Source organism: Salmo salar, chromosome ssa09 (assembly GCF_905237065.1).
Source record: "Salmo salar chromosome ssa09, Ssal_v3.1, whole genome shotgun sequence".
Classification (NCBI taxonomy): domain Eukaryota; kingdom Metazoa; phylum Chordata; class Actinopteri; order Salmoniformes; family Salmonidae; genus Salmo; species Salmo salar.
This window is the reverse complement of record NC_059450.1, coordinates 99,805,438-99,824,775: the sequence shown is the minus strand read 5'-3', so window position 1 is coordinate 99,824,775 and position 19,338 is coordinate 99,805,438.

Sequence of the window (19,338 nt, the reverse complement as noted above, 5' to 3'; positions counted from 1 at the left end):
TTTTATTAGTGAGAGGAACAGTAGGTTTTATTAACAGTAGGTTTTATTAACAGTAGGTTTTATTAGTGAGAGGAACAGTAGGTTTTATTAACAGTAGGTTTTATTAGTGAGAGGAACAGTAGGTTTTATTAACAGTAGGTTTTATTAACAGTAGGTTTTATTAGTGAGAGGAACAGTGGGTTTTATTAACAGTAGTTTTTACTAACAGTAGGTTTTATTAGTGAGAGGAAATGTAGGTTTTATTAACAGTAGGTTTTACTAACAGTAGGTTTTATTAACAGTAGGTTTTATGAACAGTAGGTTTTATTAGTGAGAGTAACAGTAGGTTTTATTAACAGTAGACTTTATTAACAGTAGGTTTTATTAGTGAGATGAACAGTAGGTTTTATTGACAGTACGTTTTATTAGTGAGATGAACAGTAGGTTTTATTAGTGAGAGGAATGATAAGCTGTAGACCACACTATCTACCAAGGGAGTTTTCATCTGTATTTTTCATAGAAGTCTATTTACCACCACAGACCGCTGCTGGAACTAAGACTAAGACTCAATGAGCTGTATTCCGCCATAAGCAAACAAGAAAATGCTCATTCAGAAGTTGCTCTCCTAGTGGCCGGGACTTTAATGCAGGGAAACTTAAATCTGATTTACCAAATTTCTTTCAGCATGTTAAATGTGCAACTAGACGGAAAACAACTCTAGACCACCTTTACTCCACACACAGAGACACGTACAAAGCTCTCCTTCGCCCTCCATTTTGCAAATCTGACCAGAAATCTATCCTCCTGATTCTTGCTTACATGCAAAGATTTGAGCAGGAAGCACCAGTGACTTGGTCAGATGAAGCAGATGCTACACTACAGGACTGCTTTTTTAGCACAGACTGGAATTTATTCCGGGATTCTTTCTATGGCATTGAGGAATACACCACATCAGTCATTGGCTTCATCAATTAGTGCATCGATGATGTCATCCCCACAGTAACCGTACATACATACCCCTACCAGAAGCCATGGATTACAGGCAACATCCGCACAGAGCTAGAGGCTAGGGCTACCGCTTTCAAGGAGCGGGACTCTAACCTGGAAGCTTATAAGAAATCCCGCTATGCTCTCCAACGAACCATCAAACAGGACTTAGATCTTGTTAATACAGGACTTAGATCGAATCGTACTACACCTGCTCTGACGCTCGTCGGATGTGGCAGGGATTGCAAACCATTCCAGACTACAAAGGGAAGCACAGCCGAGAGCTGCCCAGTGAAACGAGTCTGCCATATGAGCTAAACTACTTCTATGCTCGCTTTGAGGCAAATAACACTGAAACATGCATGAGAGCACCAGCTGTTCCAGACGACTGTGTGATCACGCACTCCGCAGCCGATGTGAGTAAGACCTTTAAGACCTTCCTGCTGTCGTAGTGCATGTGGGATTAGATTATATAAAAATGGGTGAATTAGAGCTGATGATACAGTATTTTATGAAGCTGATCAACATCCTGAAAAGCTCTAAAAAGCCTCTATGTTATACTGATCAAATTATAAGGCTCTATGTTATACTGATCACACTATAAGGCTCTATGTTATCCTCTCTAGGCTAGGCGGGACGAATTCGTCCCACCTACGTAACAGCCACTGCTATCCTGTGGCGCGATTTTCAAAACCTTAAAAATCCTATTACTTCAATTTCTCAAACATATGACTATTTTACAGCCATTTAAAGACAAGACTCTCGTTAATCTAACCACACTGTCCGATTTCAAAAAGGCTTTACAACGAAAGCAAAACATTAGATTATGTCAGCAGAGTACCAAGCCAGAAATAATCAGACACCCATTTTTCAAGCCAGCATATAATGTCACCAAAACCCAGAAGACAGCTAAATGCAGCACTCACCTTTGATGATCTTCATCAGATGACAACCCTAGGACATTATGTTATACAATACATGCATGTTTTGTTCAATCAAGTTCATATTTATATCAAAAACCAGCTTTTTACATTAGCATGTGACGTTCAGAACTAGCATACCCCCGCAAACTTCCGGGGAATTCGCTAACATTTTACTAAATTACTCACGATAAACGTTCACAAAAAGCATAACAATTATTTTAAGAATTATAGATACAGACCTCCTCTATGCACTCGATATGTCCGATTTTAAAATAGCTTTTTGGTGAAAGCACATTTTGCAATATTCTAAGTACATAGCCCAGGCATCACGGGCTCGCTATTTAGACACCCGGCAAGTTTAGCACTCACCATAATCATATTTACTATTATAAAAGTTTCATTACCTTTTGTTGTCTTCGTCAGAATACACACCCAGGACTGCTACTTGAATAACAAATGTTGGTTTGGTCCAAAATAATCCATCGTTATATCCGAATAGCGGCGTTTTGTTCGATGCGTTCCAGACACTATCCGAAATAGTAAAGAAGTGTCACGCGCTTGGCGCAATTCGTGACAATAAAATTCTAAGTATTCCATTACCGTACTTCGAAGCATGTCAACCGCTGTTTAAAATCAATTTTTACGACACTTTTCTCGTAGAAAAGCGATAATATTCCGACAGGGAATCTCCTTTTCGGCAAACAGAGGAAAAAAATCCCAAAGGCGGGGGCGGTCGGGGTCACGCGCATAAGCCAGTGTCTCTTGATCGGCCACTTGAGAAAGGCGATAATGTGTTTCAGCCTGGGGCTGGAATGACGACATTCTGTTTTTTCCCGGGCTCTGAGAGCCTATGGACGACGTGGGAAGTGTCACGTTAGAGCAGAGGTCCTTAGTAAATGATAGAGATGGAAAAGAAGTTCAACAAATGGTCAGACAGGCCACTTCCTGTAAAGGAATCTCTCAGGTTTTGACCTGCCATTTGAGTTCTGTTATACTCACAGACACCATTCAAACAGTTTTAGAGAATTTAGGGTGTTTTCTATCCATATGTAATAAGTATATGCATATTCTAGTTACTGGGTAGGAGTGGTAACCAGATTAAATTGGGTATGTTTTTTATCCAGCCGTGTCAATGCTGCCCCCTAGCCCTAACAGGTTATACTGATCACACTATAAGGCTCTATGTTATACTGATCACACTATAAGGCTCTATGTTATACTGATCACATTATAAGGCTCTACTGATCACACTATAAGGCTCTATGTGATACTGATCACACTATAAGGCTCTATGTTATACTGATCACACTATAAGGCTCTATGTTATACTGATCACACTATAAGGCTCTACTGATCACACTATAAGGCTCTATGTGATACTGATCACACTATAAGGCTCTATGTTATACTGATCACACTATAAGGCTCTATGTTATACTGATCACACTATAAGGCTCGATGTTATACTGATCACATTATAAGGCTCTACTGATCACACTATAAGGCTCTATGTGATACTGATCACACTATAAGGCTCTATGTTATACTGATCACACTATAAGGCTCTATGTTATACTGATCACACTATAAGGCTCGATGTTAAACTGATCACATTATAAGGCTCTACTGATCACACTATAAGGCTCTATGTGATACTGATCACACTATAAGGCTCTATGTTATACTGATCACACTATAAGGCTCTATGTTATACTGATCACACTATAAGGCTCTATGTTATACTGATCACACTACAAGGCTCTACTGATCACACTATAAGGCTCTATGTGATACTGATCACACTATAAGGCTCTATGTTATACTGATCACACTATAAGGCTCTATGTTATATTGATCACACTATAAGGCTCTATGTTATACTGATCACACTATAAGGCTCTATGTGATACTGATCACACTATAAGGCTCTATGTGATACTGATCACACTATAAGGCTCTATGTTATACTGATCACACTATACGTTTTTGTGTTTGTACAGTAGATATGGTTGTCCTTGTTCGATAGAGCCATTTAACTTCTTTCAGCGATGCTCCTATTGGCAGATTCAATACTAAATATACAAGCAGACAGTCCAGTCTCTGAAAAACTTGTGTGGGGCGGTGCATTTTTGAAAAGGAGGTGGACACTAACAACAATCCTTTGGGCATAACTGTGTCATGACCCTCCTGTGAGGATCCAAAGATCAGGTTTACAATGGATCTGACTCTCACCCGCAGAGGGGATGAGGGCTTGATGTGGGGGTTTTATGACACATCACACCCGGTTGTAAATGTAATGTTTCAGAGGACTCTTCGGTCTTCAGTAGAGGTAATTAGAATCTCTTTGTTACAGAGACGTTTTGCTGCCCAAAAACTCTTAGATAGGGGGCAGTATTTTCACGGCCGGATGAAAAACGTACCCAAATTAAACTGGTTACTACTCTGGCCCAGAAACTAGAATATGAATATTATTAGTAGATTTGGATAGAAAACTGTTTGAATGGTGTCTGTGAGTATAACAGAACTCATATGGCAGGCAAAAACCTGAGAAAAATTCAACCAGGAAGTGGGAGATCTGAGAATTGTAGTTCTTCTTTCTAATCCCTATCGAAACTACAGTGTCTGTAGGGTCACGTTGCATTTCCTAAGGCTTCCATTGGCTGTCAAAAGCCTTCAGAAAGTTTTTCATCATTGTCCTGTAACCGGGCAGAGAAAAGGAGCTCAGTCAATGAGTGGACTGCCTGGGGACAAAGGGATTGGTAATGCGCGATCCCATGAGCACGCCTTTCCTTATTTTTCTTCTGGAATGAATACGCTATTGTCCAGTTGGAATATTATCGCATTTTTACGTAAAAAATACCATAAAGATTGATTTTAAACAACGTATCTGGTACTGCACTCGCGGGTTACGCCTTTGGATAGGGCTCTGTACGGAACGAACAAAACGGAGGTATTTGGACATAAATATGGATTATTTCGAACAAAAACAATATTTATTGTAGAGTAGCAGTCCTGGGAGTGCATTCTGACGAAGATCAGCAAAGGTAAGAGAATATTTATGATACTAATTCTGAGTTTAGGTGACCCCAGAACTTGGTGGTGTCTGTATAGCTTGCTTTGATGGCGAGCTATGTACTCAGTATATTGAAAAAGTGCTTTCGCCGAAAAGCTATTTTAAAATCTGACACAGCGGTTGCATAAAGGAGTACTGAATCTATAATTCTTAAAATTATTGTTATGTATTTTGTCAACGTTTATGATGAGTATTTTTGTAAATTGTAAATTGTTGTGTTCATTCACCGGGAGTTTTGGTGGGAATACATTTTCTGAACATCACGCGTCAATGTAAAATGCTGTTTTTGGATATAAATATGAACTTTATCGAACAACTTTTTTTTAACTCTCTCTCCTCTGCTCTCATCCTTCTAGACCTATCTGCTGCCTTTGATACTGTGAACCATCAAATCCTCCTCTCCACCCTCTCCGAGTTGGGCATCTCCGGCGCGGCCCACGCTTGGATTGCGTCCTACCTGACAGGTCGCTCCTACCAGGTGGCGTGGCGAGAATCTGTCTCCGCACCATGCGCTCTCACCCCCGGGTTCCCCCAAGGCTCTGTTCTAGGCCCTCTCCTATTCTCGCTATACACCAAGTCACTTGGCTCTGTCATATCCTCACATGGTCTCTCCTATCATTGCTATGCAGACGACACACAATTAATCTTCTCCTTTCCCCCTTCTGATAACCAGGCGGCGAATCGCATCTCTGCATGTCTGTCAGACATATCAGTGTGGATGACGGATCACCACCTCAAGCTGAACCTCCGCAAGACGGAGCTGCTCTTCCTCCCGGGGAAGGACTGCCCGTTCCATGATCTCGCCATCACGGTTGACAACTCCCTTGTGTCCTCCTCCCAGAGTGCTAAGAACCTTGGCGTGATCCTGGACAACACCCTGTCGTTCTCCACTAACATCAAGGCGGTGACCCGATCCTCTAGGTTCATGCTCTACAACATTCGCAGAGTACGACCCTGCCTCACACAGGAAGCGGCGCAGGTCCTAATCCAGGCACTTGTCATCTCCCGTCTGGATTACTGCAACTCGCTGTTGGCTGGGCTCCCCTGCCTGTGCCATTAAACCCCTACAACTCCTCCAGAACGCCGCAGCCCGTCTGGTGTTCAACCTTCCCAAGTTCTCTCACGTCACCCCGCTCCTCCGCTCTCTCCACTGGCTTCCAGTTGAAGCTCGCATCCGCTACAAGACCATGGTGCTTGCCTACGGAGCTGTGAGGGGAACGGCACCTCCGTACCTTCAGGCTCTGATCAGGCCCTACACCCAAACAAGGGCACTGCGTTCATCCACCTCTGTCCTGCTGGCCCCCCCCAAATCTGCGGAAGCACAGTTCCCGCTCAGCCCAGTCAAAACTGTTCGCTGCTCTGGCACCCCAATGGTGGAACAAGCTCCCTCACCTCGCCAGGACAGCGGAGTCAATCACCACCTTCCGTAGACACCTGAAACCCCACCTCTTTAAGGAATACTTGGGATAGGATATAGTAATCCTTCTATCCCACCCCCCCAAAAAAGATATAGATGTACTATTGTAAAGTGGTTGTTCCACTGGATATCATAAGGTGAATGCACCAATTTGTAAGTCGCTCTGGATAAGAGCGTCTGCTAAATGACGTAAATGTAAATGTAAAAAAGCCAGCTATCACATATTTCAGAGCAGGCCCAAATTTCACAGCGCCTTCTGTTTAAACCATAAAAATCCACTTTAGATTATGATTAGATTATGTTAGGAGAGTACCCTGCCAGAAATAACCACACACCCATTTTTCAAGCAAGCATATATGTCACAAAAACCAAAAACACAGCTAAATGCTGCACTAACCTTTGATGATCTTCATCAGATGACACTCCTAGGACATTATGTTATACAATACATGCATGTTTTGTTCAATCAAGTTCATATTTATATCAAAAAACAGCTTTTTACATTAGCATGTGATGTTCAGAACTAGCAACTAGCATACACACCGCAAACTTCTGGTGAATTTACTTAATTACTCATGATTAACATTCACAAAATACATAACAATTATTTTAAGAATTATAGATACAGAACTCCTTTATGCAATCGCGGTGTCAGATTTTAAAATAGCTTTTCGGTGAAAGCACATTTTGCAATATTCTGAGTAGATAGCCCGGCCATCACGGCTAGCTAATTTGACACCCACCAAGTTTGGCCCTCACCAAACTCAGATTTACTATTCAAAAAATTGGATTACCTTTGCTGTTCTTCGTCAGAATGCACTCCCAGGACTTCTACTTCAACAACAAATGTTGTTTTGGTTCGAAATAATCCACAGTTATATTGAAATAGCTCCGTTTTGTTCGTGCGTTCAGGTCAGTATCCGAAGTGTGACGCGCGAGCTCATTTCGTGACCAAAAAAATCTAAATATTGCATTACCGTACTTCGAAGCATGTCAAACGCTGTTTAAAATCTATTTTTATGCGATTTTTCTCGTAAAATAGCGATAATATTCCAACCGGGCGACGTTGTATCCATTCAAAGACTGAATGAACAAAATGGAGAATTCACATGAACGTGCATCTCCAGTGTCACTGTCCCCAGGCAGGCCAGTAACAAACTCTGCTGCTGTACTTAGCCCAGAGACTGCAGACATCTCATTACACTTTCTGGCGCCTTCTGAGAGCCAATGGAAGCCTTAGAAAATGTCACGTTACAGCACAGATGCTGTATTTTCGATAAAGAGGCTACAGAAGGACAATAAATTGTCAGACAGGGCACTTCCTGTATGGAATCTTCTCAGGTTTTGGCCTGCCATATGAGTTCTGTTATACTCACAGACACCATTCAAACAGTTTTAGAAATTTTAGAGTGTTTTCTATACAAATCTACAAATTATATGCATATTCTAGTTTCTGGGCAGAAGTAGTAACCAGATTAAATTGGGTACGTTTTTTATCCGGCCGTGCAAATACTGCCCCCTAGCCCCAACAGGTTAAGCAGGGTGACACGTCTGGCACTGCAGGATTTGAGTCCCTGGCGGCGTAGTGTGTTACTGATGAAAGGCTTTGTTACTTTGGTCCCAGCTCTCTGCAGGTCATTCACTAGGTCCCCCCGTGTGCTTCTGGGATTTTTGCTCACCGTTCTTGTGATCATTTTGACCCCACGGGGTGAGATCTTGCGTGGAGCCCCAGATCGAGGGAGATTATCAGTGGTCTTGTATGTCTTCCACTTCCTAATAATTGCTCCCACAGTTGATTTCTTCAAAGCAAGCTGCTTACCTATTGCAGATTCAGTCTTCCCAGCCTGGTGCAGGTCTACAATTTTGTTTCTGGTGTCCTTTGACAGCTCTTTGGTCTTGGCCATAGTGGAGTTTAGAGTGTGACTGTTTGAGGTTGTGGACAGGTGTCTTTTATACTGATAACAAGTTCAAACAGGTGCCATTAATTCAGGTAACGAGTGGAGGACAGAGGAGCCTCTTAAAGAAGAGGTTACAGGTCTGTGAGAGCCAGAAATCTTGCTTGTTTGTAGGTGACCAAATACTTATTTTCCACCATAATTTGCAAATATATTCATTAAAAATCCTACAATGTGATTTTCTGGATTTTTTTTAATCACATTTTGTCTGTCATAGTTGACGTGTACCTATGATGGAAATTACAGGCCTCTCTCATCTTTTTAAGTGGGAGAACTTGCACAATTGGTGGCTGACTAAATACTTTTTTGCCCCACTGTATACAGATACATAAATACAGAAAAATGAAACCCATTTGAACCCAGTCTGGCACAATGACGATTCATGTGGGATACAAGCCAACAAACAATCTATATACACACTTGCTATCCTTCCACCTAGAAGCTAAATAGTTTTTATTTAATTATAGGTAGCACTTTTTTTTTTTACTACAGGCTTTATTTTAATATTCCGCAAACGGAAATACAAAATGGACAAAAAAAAACATTTCAGTTTCTCGTCATCGCTCAGCCACAAAAGGCCAGCGTATGTCTGGTGTGCTTTCTGGAATAAGCGTATTTCGTACTACTTCTTCTTCTACTACTACTACTACTACCACTACTACTAATACCAATTCTACTACAACTAATACCACTTCTACTACTACTACTAGTACTACTTCTACTACCACTACTATTACTTCTACTTCGACCACTACTCCTACTACTACTATTACTATTACTACTACTACTACTAAGTCTACCTCTACTACTACAAATACTACTACCTCTACTACTACTACTACTACTACTACTACTACTACTACTACTTCAACTACTACAACTATTACCACTACTACTACTTCTACTACTACTACTACTACAACTACTACAACTAATAAAACTACTACTACCACAACTACAACTACTACAACTACTACCACTATCACTACTACCACAGATACCACTACTACCACTACTACTACTACTACTAATACTACTACTACTACCACCACTGCTACTACTAATACTACTACTACAACCACTACTACCACAGCTACCACTACTACTACTACTACCACTACTACTACCACTACTACTACCACAGCTACCACTACTACCACTACCACTACTACCACTATCACCACTACCACAGCTACCACTACTACTACTACAACTACTACTACTACTACTACTACTTCTACTACTGCTACTACCATTACTACTACTGCTACTACTACTACTTCTACAACTACTACTACTACTACTACTACCACTACTGCTACTACAACTACTACCACTACTACTACCACTATCACTACTACCACAGCTACCACTACTACCACTACTACTACTACTACTACCAGAACTGCTACTACTACTACCACTACTACCTCTACTACCACTACTACCACAGCTACCACTATGACTACTACTACTACTACTACTACCACTACCACTACTACTACCACAGCTACCACTACTACTACTACCACTACACTACTACGACTACCACATCTACTTCTACTACTACTTCTACTACTACTACTACCACTACTACCACTACCACCACTACTACCACTACTACTACTACCAATACAACTACTATTACTACCACCACTACCACTACTACTACTACTACTACTATTACTACTACTACTACTACTACTACTACTACTACTACCACTACCACCACTACTACCACTACTACTACCACTACCACTACTACTACTATTACTACCACCACTACCACTACTACTACTACTACTACTACCACTACCACCACTACTACCACTACTACCACTACCACTACTACCACTACCACCACTACTACTACTACTACTACTACTACTACTACCACTACCACCACTACTACTACCACTACCACTACTACTACTACTGCTACTACTACTACCATTACTACTACTGCTACCACTACTACTACTGCTACTACCACTACTACCACTACTACCACTGCTACCACTACTACTACTACTACTACTACTACTACTACTACTACTACTACGACTACTACCACTACTACCACTACTATTACTACTACTACCACCACTACTACTACTACTACCACTACTACCACTACTACTACCACTACTACTACTACTACTACTACTACTACTACTACTACTACTACTACCACTACTACTACTACTACTACTACTACTACTACTACTACTACTACTACTACTACTACTACTTCTACTATCACTACTACCACTGGTATCACTGCAACTACCACTACTACCATTACTACTACTGCTACCACTACCACTACTACTAGAACTAATACTACCACTACTACTACTACTATTACTACTACTACTACTATTACTACTTCTACTACCATTATTACTACTGCTACCACTACTACTACTACTACTACTACTACCACTACCACCACTACCACTACTACTACTACTACCACCATTACTACTACTGCCACCACCACTACCACTGCTACCACTACCACCACTACCACCACTACCACCACCACTACTACCACTACTCACTGCTACCACTACTACTACTGCCACCACTACCACTACCACTACCACTACTACTACCACCACCACTACCACTACCACCACTACCACCACTACCACCACCACTACCACTACTACCACTACCACCACCACTACCACTACTACCACTACCACCACTACTACTACTACCACCACTACCACTACTACTACCACTACTACTACTACTACTACTACTTCTACTATCACTACTACCACTGGTATCACTGCAACTACTACTACTACCATTACTACTACTGCTACCACTACCAATACCACTACTACTACAACTAATACTACCACTACTACTATTACTACTACTACTACTATTACTACCTCTACTACCATTATTACTACTGCTACCACTACTACTACTACTACTACTACCTCTACTACCATTACTACTACTACTACCACCACGACTACTACTACCACTACCACTTCTACTACTACTTCTACTACTACTACTACTGCTACCACTACTACAACTACTACTACTACTACCACTACTACTACCACTGCTGCTACTACTACTACTACTACTACTACTACTACTACTACTACTACCACTACTACTACTACTACTACTACTGCCACCACTGATACCACAGCTTCCACTACTACTACTGCTACCATCACTACACCTAAATGTGTAAAATGTGAATAAAACCAACATTTTTGGCATCTTATTATGTGTGTCTTATATGCCTGTCTCGCGCCTACCAGAGGAGGGGGGTGGGAGGAGCTTCAGGGGGACGGACTCATTGTAATGGCTGGAGTGGATCAAATGGAACTGTAATAAAGACTTCAGACGTATGGAAACCACGATTGACTCCATTCCAGCCATTACAATAAGCCCGTCCTCCTATATCTCCTCCCACTTGCCTCTTCTTGGGCGTACTTACTGTTAAGACAAAACGCACGTTTATCTTTTCTCAGACTCACATTAACTTTCGACCTTCTCCTGGATTTAGAATCTTCACTGAACATGCTCTTTATTTCTGGAAGTATAGACTCAATTTAGTGGTTAGAGCGTTGGGCTAGTAACCGAAAGGTTGCAAGTTCAAATCCCCGAGCTGACAAGGTACAAATCTGTCGTTCTGCCCCCTGAACAAGGCAGTTCAACCCACTGTTCCTAGGCCGTCATTGTAAAATAAGAATTTGTTCTTAACTGACTTGCCTAGTTAAATAAAGGTAAAATTAAAATTAAAAATAAACTGGGAAACTGGTCTGTAATGTAGCGACACTGTACTGGAAAATATACCATGGTCATTTCAGATATGAGCATGTTACACACATTGGACCAGCATTAACTTGCCGCTCGGATCCCGTAACCGGGATCAACAGCCAGCAAAAAAATCAGAGCACCATATTCAAAACCAAATCTAATAATTTCTGTTTCTCAAACATAGGACTATTTTACACCATTTTATAGATACACTTCTCCTGAATCGAACCACGTTGTCCGATTTCAAAAAGGTTTTACAGAGAAAGCAAAACATTAGATTATGTTAGGAGAGTACATCGACAAAAACAACCACACAGCCATTTTCCTAGCAACTAGCATGCATCACAAATACCCAAAACAAAGCTAAATGCAGCACTAACCTTTGACGATCTTCATCAGATGACACTCCTAGGACATCATGTTACACAATACATGCATTTTTTGTTCGATAAAGTTCATATTTATATATAAAAACAGCATTTTACATCGGCGCGTGACGTTCAGAAAATATTTTCCCTCAAATACTGCCGGTGAATCAGCACCACAATGTACAAAAATACTTGTCATAAACATTGATACAAAATTAAACTGTGAACATCATTAAACTGTGAACATCTCCTTTATGCAAACGCTATGAAAGATTTCAAAAAAGCTTCACAAGGAAAGCACTCTTTGCAATAATCTGAGTACTGAGCTCAGAAAAATACACTAGGCAATACAGATAGCCGCCATCTTGGAGTCATCTAAAATCATACATTGCATTAGAAATATTCCCTTACCTTTGATCATCTTCATCATAAGGCACTTCCAGGATTCCCAGGTCCACAAAATTTTTTGTTTTGTTCGATAAAGTCCATCATTTATGTCCAAATAACTCCTTGTTGTTCGTGCGTCCAGTAAGCTACTCCAAGTGTAGAAGGCGCGCGGACGATGTCTCGACAAAAAGTTAAAAAAAAGTTGTATTTACGTTCGTTCAAACATGTCAGACGTTGTAAAACATCAATCTTTAGGGCCTTCAGAACGTGAAGATTCAATAATATTTCAACCGGACGGTTCCTGTGTCTTGAAAAAGGTTTTGGAACGGGAGGATCCACCCTCGTGAACGTGCTCCAAGAAGTGATGTCACCCCCTGCCTCAACAACTTCCCCTCCTTGTCATTCGGGCTCTGTTCATCGTAGAAGCTTCAAACAACTTTGTAAAGACTGTCGACATCTAGTGGAAGTCGTAGGAAGTGCACAATTATTACTACGTCACTGTGTATTCAATAGGAAACAACTTGAAGAGAGCATATGCATCCAGATTTCCACTTCCTGGTAGGATTTCTCTCAGATTTTTGCTTGCCATATGAGTTCTGTTATACTCACAGACACCATTAAAACGGTTTTAGAAATTACAGAGTGTTTTCTATCCAAATCTACCAATAATATGCATATCCTAGCTTCTGAGTTTGAGGAGGAGGCAATTTAATATGGGCACATATTTTTTCCGAAATTGGCAATACTGCCCCCTATCCTTAAGGGGCTGTAAGAGGTTTTAACACACAGACAAGATACCTTGACTACAGTGCAGAGTTATATGGCATGCATCTGCATACAAAGTACTGTTTGATATCATACTGCATACCTTAATGATGACACATCTATAATTCTCATTTTATGCACATTGTCATGTGAATACTATTTTTTTTTTAAACATGGAAGAAAAGGCAAAATGGTCACTTCACCCGTCACTAAATTATTAACTTCTTATGCCTTTACATGGAATGTGTAGACCAAGTATACATTGTAAAAGAGGAAATTACTTTGAATATATTTGATAAAATATATTGACCATGTATAAAACATGTAGGTATGCAGGTTTAAATGGTATTGATAGGGTTGGACTGATAATATCACAGCCCATTCCTAATTTTAGAAAAATTATAGGACTTCTAAAGTCACTCCATTCCATTCAGGACTATGACGGATCCGCTCCTGGTTTTTGCACACCGCTCCGCTCCGCTCCTGCATTGCTGTGGAAGCAGATGTTGATACTCTAATGCCAATTTATACAATTTCCCTGTCGGTTGCAGGTATTCCTTCCGAAGGAGGATATAAGAGAACACAACCGAGGCGTAGAACACATTCTACCGCTGCCCTGCTTCTGAATTCTACACGGATAGCGGCTTTGGAAAGATACGGAAACAGAGAAGAGGACTAAAAGAGAGAGAGAGAGAGAGAGAGAGAGTGAAACAGCGAAGGAAGAAAGAAAGCAGAGCTGAGTGTTTATTACCACACCTGGGATGCTGCGTTGTTTCTAGCAACCAAGACGCGCTGCGGGGATACCAATGTAATGGTCAAGGTAGTGGACCCGGAGGATGCGTGCTGCTGCTACTGAGCCAACTGGACTTTGATGCAGAGGCGCTTCCTAACGGCGTAAAGAGACGCCCGGAGAATAAAACAACCGGACACACAAATCCGTGTACTACTACTGCTCATTCATTCCTGTTTTTTTTTGTCTTTCGAAAGTTAAACGGAAGAAGTGCGAGGAGTTTACGGCAGCGATGGTGCCGTTACACCTGACTCCCTTTGTCCGCGGGAGATACAGCACCGCCAAGCTGGTGATGCTCTGCTGGCTGTTCCTTGCTGGATTTACCTGCATTGGTGAGTTCAATGTATATCTTTTTTTTTATCATATGGCCCTGCTTCAACTTCACTGCGTTATTATTCTGAAAAATTATTTTAAATGCAAAGGCCTTTATGTTCACAATCACATAACATAAGGCATTGTGGCATTGATGGATGGTAAATGTACTCCGTCTAAGTACATCTGACATGTTCTTTCTGTCGGGCTGACTGTGTTTTTGCCAAACCCATGGCCTATGTCCGTATTACTCATTCGTTTGATATTCTGTGAGGCACTATTTTCTACCAATCTTCGTCAATTAGCAGTTCAAGGTTATAGAGGAGAGGGGCTCCGTTCATAAAAGATACATTTTCTTCAATGATGATCGGTTCGGTTGGTTCCATCTCAATTTACCAGTAAACAATCCAAGCAGTCCCGTGACATTACCGCTACATTATTAATGCTGCTGACACGTTTTGTGTGTGTGTGTGTGTGTGTGTGTGTGTGTGTGTGTGTGTGTGCAAGGCAACGAGGGCCACTCTGTGTCTTAGGCTTCAGAGGTCTGTTTGTCTCTCTCGTGCAGCTCCCCAGTAATTTCCTGGCCGATTGTAAATTAACTGGACAGAAGACACGCTGGCGCACGAGCCCGACCCAGTGATCCGGTGGCATGAATGAAAAGTAGCAGATGTATCCTCTCGAGATGAAAGTTCAGTACCTACCAGCACGTCACACACTGTAGTCGACATCAGTTTCTTCTGAAGAAGACACATGTTAAACTATTGATGATTCTTTAGTTGATAAGATACCCTAACTGGTTAAAACATTCCTTAATGTGCATTGAAATGCACAGCTGTTTTTTAAAACGTGCATTGACGAGGTGCAGACTCAGTTAAGCCATTTGTAAGAGTTCTCATGAATGGGGGAATTTGCTATGTTGGCTGAGTGAAGCAGAGAAGCATCCGATAGCACGTTTCGTTCCCCGGCTCTCTACTGTCCTGTCCAGTCCTCTCCAGTCCTCTCCTCTCTCTTATCTCCTTTCCTGTCCTATCCTTTCCTCTCCTCTCCTCTCCGTTCCTTTCTTGTCCTCTCCTTTCCTGTCCTCTCCTCTCCTTTCCTGTCCTGTCCTCTCCAGTCCTCTCCTCTCTCTCTCTCTCTCTCTCTCTCCTCTCCTCTCCTCTCCTCTCCTCTCCTCTCCTCTCCTCTCCTCTCCTCTCCTCTCCTCTCCTCTCCTCTCCTCTCCTCTCCTCTCTTGTGCCTGGTCTTGCTATCTTCAGCAGTATTGTGACAGTTTTACGTGCTGTTAGTGGACCTAGTCTGCTGATGACGGCGTGATTTACAGAGGAGTTGTAGCCTTCTGTAGTCTAACTGTAGCCTTCTGTGGCCTTCTGTAGTCTACAGTAGCCTTCTGTAGTCTACTGTAGCCTTCTGTAGTCTACTGTAGGCTACTGTAGCCTTCTGTAGCCTTGTGTAGTCTACTGTAGCCTTGTGTAGTCTACTGTAGTCTTATGTAGTCTACTGTAGCCTTCTGTAGTCTACTGTAGTCTACTGTAGCCTTATGTAGCCTTGTGTAGTCTACTGTAGCCTTGTGTAGTCTATTGTATCCTTCTGTAACCTTCTGTGGCCTTCTGTAGTCTTCTGTAGTCTACTGTAGCCTTCTGTAGTCTACTGTAGCCTTCTGTAGTCTACTGTAGCTTTCTGTAGTCTACTGTAGTCTACTGTAGACTTATGTAGTCTACTTTAGCCTTCTGTAACCTTCTGTGGCCTTCTGTAGGCTACTGTAGTCTACTGTAGCCTACTGTAGTCTACTGTAGCCTTCTGTAGTCTACTGTAGTCTACTGTAGCCTTCTGTAGTCTACTGTAGCCTTCTGTAGTCAACTGTAGTCTACTGTAGCCTTCTGTAGTCTACTGTAGCCTTATGTAGCCTTGTGTAGTCTACTGTAGCCTTCTGTAGTCTATTGTAGCCTTCTGTAACCTTCTGTGGCCTTCTGTAGCCTTCTGTAACCTTCTGTGGCCTTCTGTAGGCTAATGTAGTCTACTGTAGCCTTCTGTAGTCTACTTTAGCCTTCTGTAGTCAACTGTAGTCTACTGTAGCCTTCTGTAGTCTACTGTAGCCTTCTGTAGTCTACTGTAGTCTACTGTAGTCTACTGTAGCCTTCTGTAGTCTACTGTAGTCTACTGTAGCCTTCTGTAGTCTACTGTAGCCTGTAGACTAGACTCTAGTTGGCATGTAAATGTTCTTTGATGTACAAGACAATAAACACCTCAGAGGAGAAAGAGGATGTGAAGTGTTGCAGTAGAACGGCAGGCACATTCAATCAGTGGTATGCATGATAACAACTGACACCTTATTACCTATAACTCTTGTTATTCATTTTCAAGGTTATATGGACCAATGACTTGCTTTGGATAAAGGCGTTTGCTAAGTGGCATGTATTATTCTAAAGATCCACACTATATTGTTCCTCCAGTGATTTCTTGGATGGTCTGGGTGTAATTCTCTCGGATGGTGCTGCTGAGCTGGAAGCTATGGTGGTTTGTGATGGTGGTTTGTGATGGTGGTTTGTGGTTGGTCTCTATTCTTAACGAACGTTTACATTTCACACTCCATTAGCCTTGCTGCTGTTCCTCTGCTGTTCTGCAGGCGCTGGACAGACACACACACACACACACACACACACACACACACACACACACACACACACACACACACACACACACACACACACACACACACACACACACACACACACACACACACACACACACACACACACACACACAGGCAGACATGCTAGTTCCCCTCAGGTCCGGGACAGAAGGCAGACATGGTACAGGTTGTGGAAATGCTTCTTTAGCTTCGGGACAATACACAAGATGTTGAATTAACCAATAGGCTTTTCTCTCGCATTAATTAGTGAATAATTAGGAATACATTGCGATTAAATAAATAGTCATGCTCCAGGGATCGTAATATTTCAAGTATAGAGTAAATATCAATGTAGGCAGTGGCATTCACAGGACGGCTGTTTTATGATTCATCTGAGAATGACGGGAACTGATTGTGTGTGTGTGTGTGTGTGTGTGTGTGGGTATTACTAAGTTATATCCAAATCACTGCCTTGGGCCCTGTGTGGCATCGATCATCGACATGCCCCCTTTCTTTTTTCTTTCTTTCTTTCTTTCTTTCTTTCTTTCTTTCTTTCTTTCTTTCTTTCTTTCTTTCTTTCTTTCTTTCTTTCTTTCTTTCTTTCTTTCTTTCTTTCTTTCTTTCTTTCTTTCTTTCTTTCTATGCATACAGTGTTGGTGTGTGTATAATTAAGCTGTCTAGTCCCCTAACACATGCAGGTCTATACTATAGGCCCCTTTAAGAATTTCCAAGCTGCCAGTATTGACTATCCTAGTGTTGGTGAATGGGGTGTGTTCCAGAAATGGATTGTCTAACACAGTCAGTTAAACAGTCAGTAACACAGTCAGTTAAACAGTCAGTAGTACAGTCAATAAAACAGTCAGTTAAACAGTCAGTAGTACAGTCAATAAAACAGTCAGTTAAACAGTCAGTAGCACAGTCAGTAACACAGTCAGTAACACAGTCAGTTAAACAGTCATTAACACAGTCAATTAAACAGTCAGTAACACAGTCAGTAACACAGTCAGTAGCACAGTCAGTAGCACAGTCAGTAACACAGTCAGTAGCACAGTCAGCTAAACAGTCAGTTAAACAGTCAGTAACACAGTCAGTAGCACAGTCAGTAGCAAAGTCAGTAACACAGTCAGTAACACAGTCAGTGACACAGTCAGTAGCACAGTCATTAACACAGTCAGTTGAACAGTCAGTAACACAGTCAGTAACACAGTCAGTTAAACAGTCAGTAACACAGTCTGTAACACAGTCAGTAACACAGTCAGTAACACAGTCAGTTAAACAGTCAGTAACACAGTCAGTTAAACAGTCAGTTACACAGTCAGTAACACAGTCATTAACACAGTCAGTAGCACAGTCAGTAACACAGTCAGTGACATAGTCAGTAGCACAGTCAGTTAAACAGTCAGTAACACAGTCATTAACACAGTAGGCATTTCTCTCGCATAAATTAATGAATAATTAGGAATACATTGTGATTAAATAAACAGGGATCGTAAGATGTCAAGTCTAGACTAAATAGCAATGTACATTTTCCCCAAAAGTACTCGTTACATTTTGAATGCTTAGCAGGACAGGAAAATGGTCCAATCCACACACTTATCAAGAGAACATCCCTGGTCATCCCTACTGCCTCTGATCTGGAGGACTCACTAAACAGAGAACATCCCTGGTCATCCCTACTGCCTCTGATCTGGAGGACTCACTAAAACAGAGAACATCCCTGGTCATCTCTACTGCCTCTGATCTGGAGGACTCCCTAAACAGAGAACATCCCTGGTCATCCCTACTGCCTCTGATCTGGAGGACTCACTAAACACACATGCTTTGATTGTAAATTATGTTGGAGTGTGCCCCTGGATATCAGTAAATAAACAAAACAAGAACATTGAATTTGAAATGATTTATACTTTTACTTTTGATACTTAAGTATATTTAAAACCAAATACTTTCAGGCT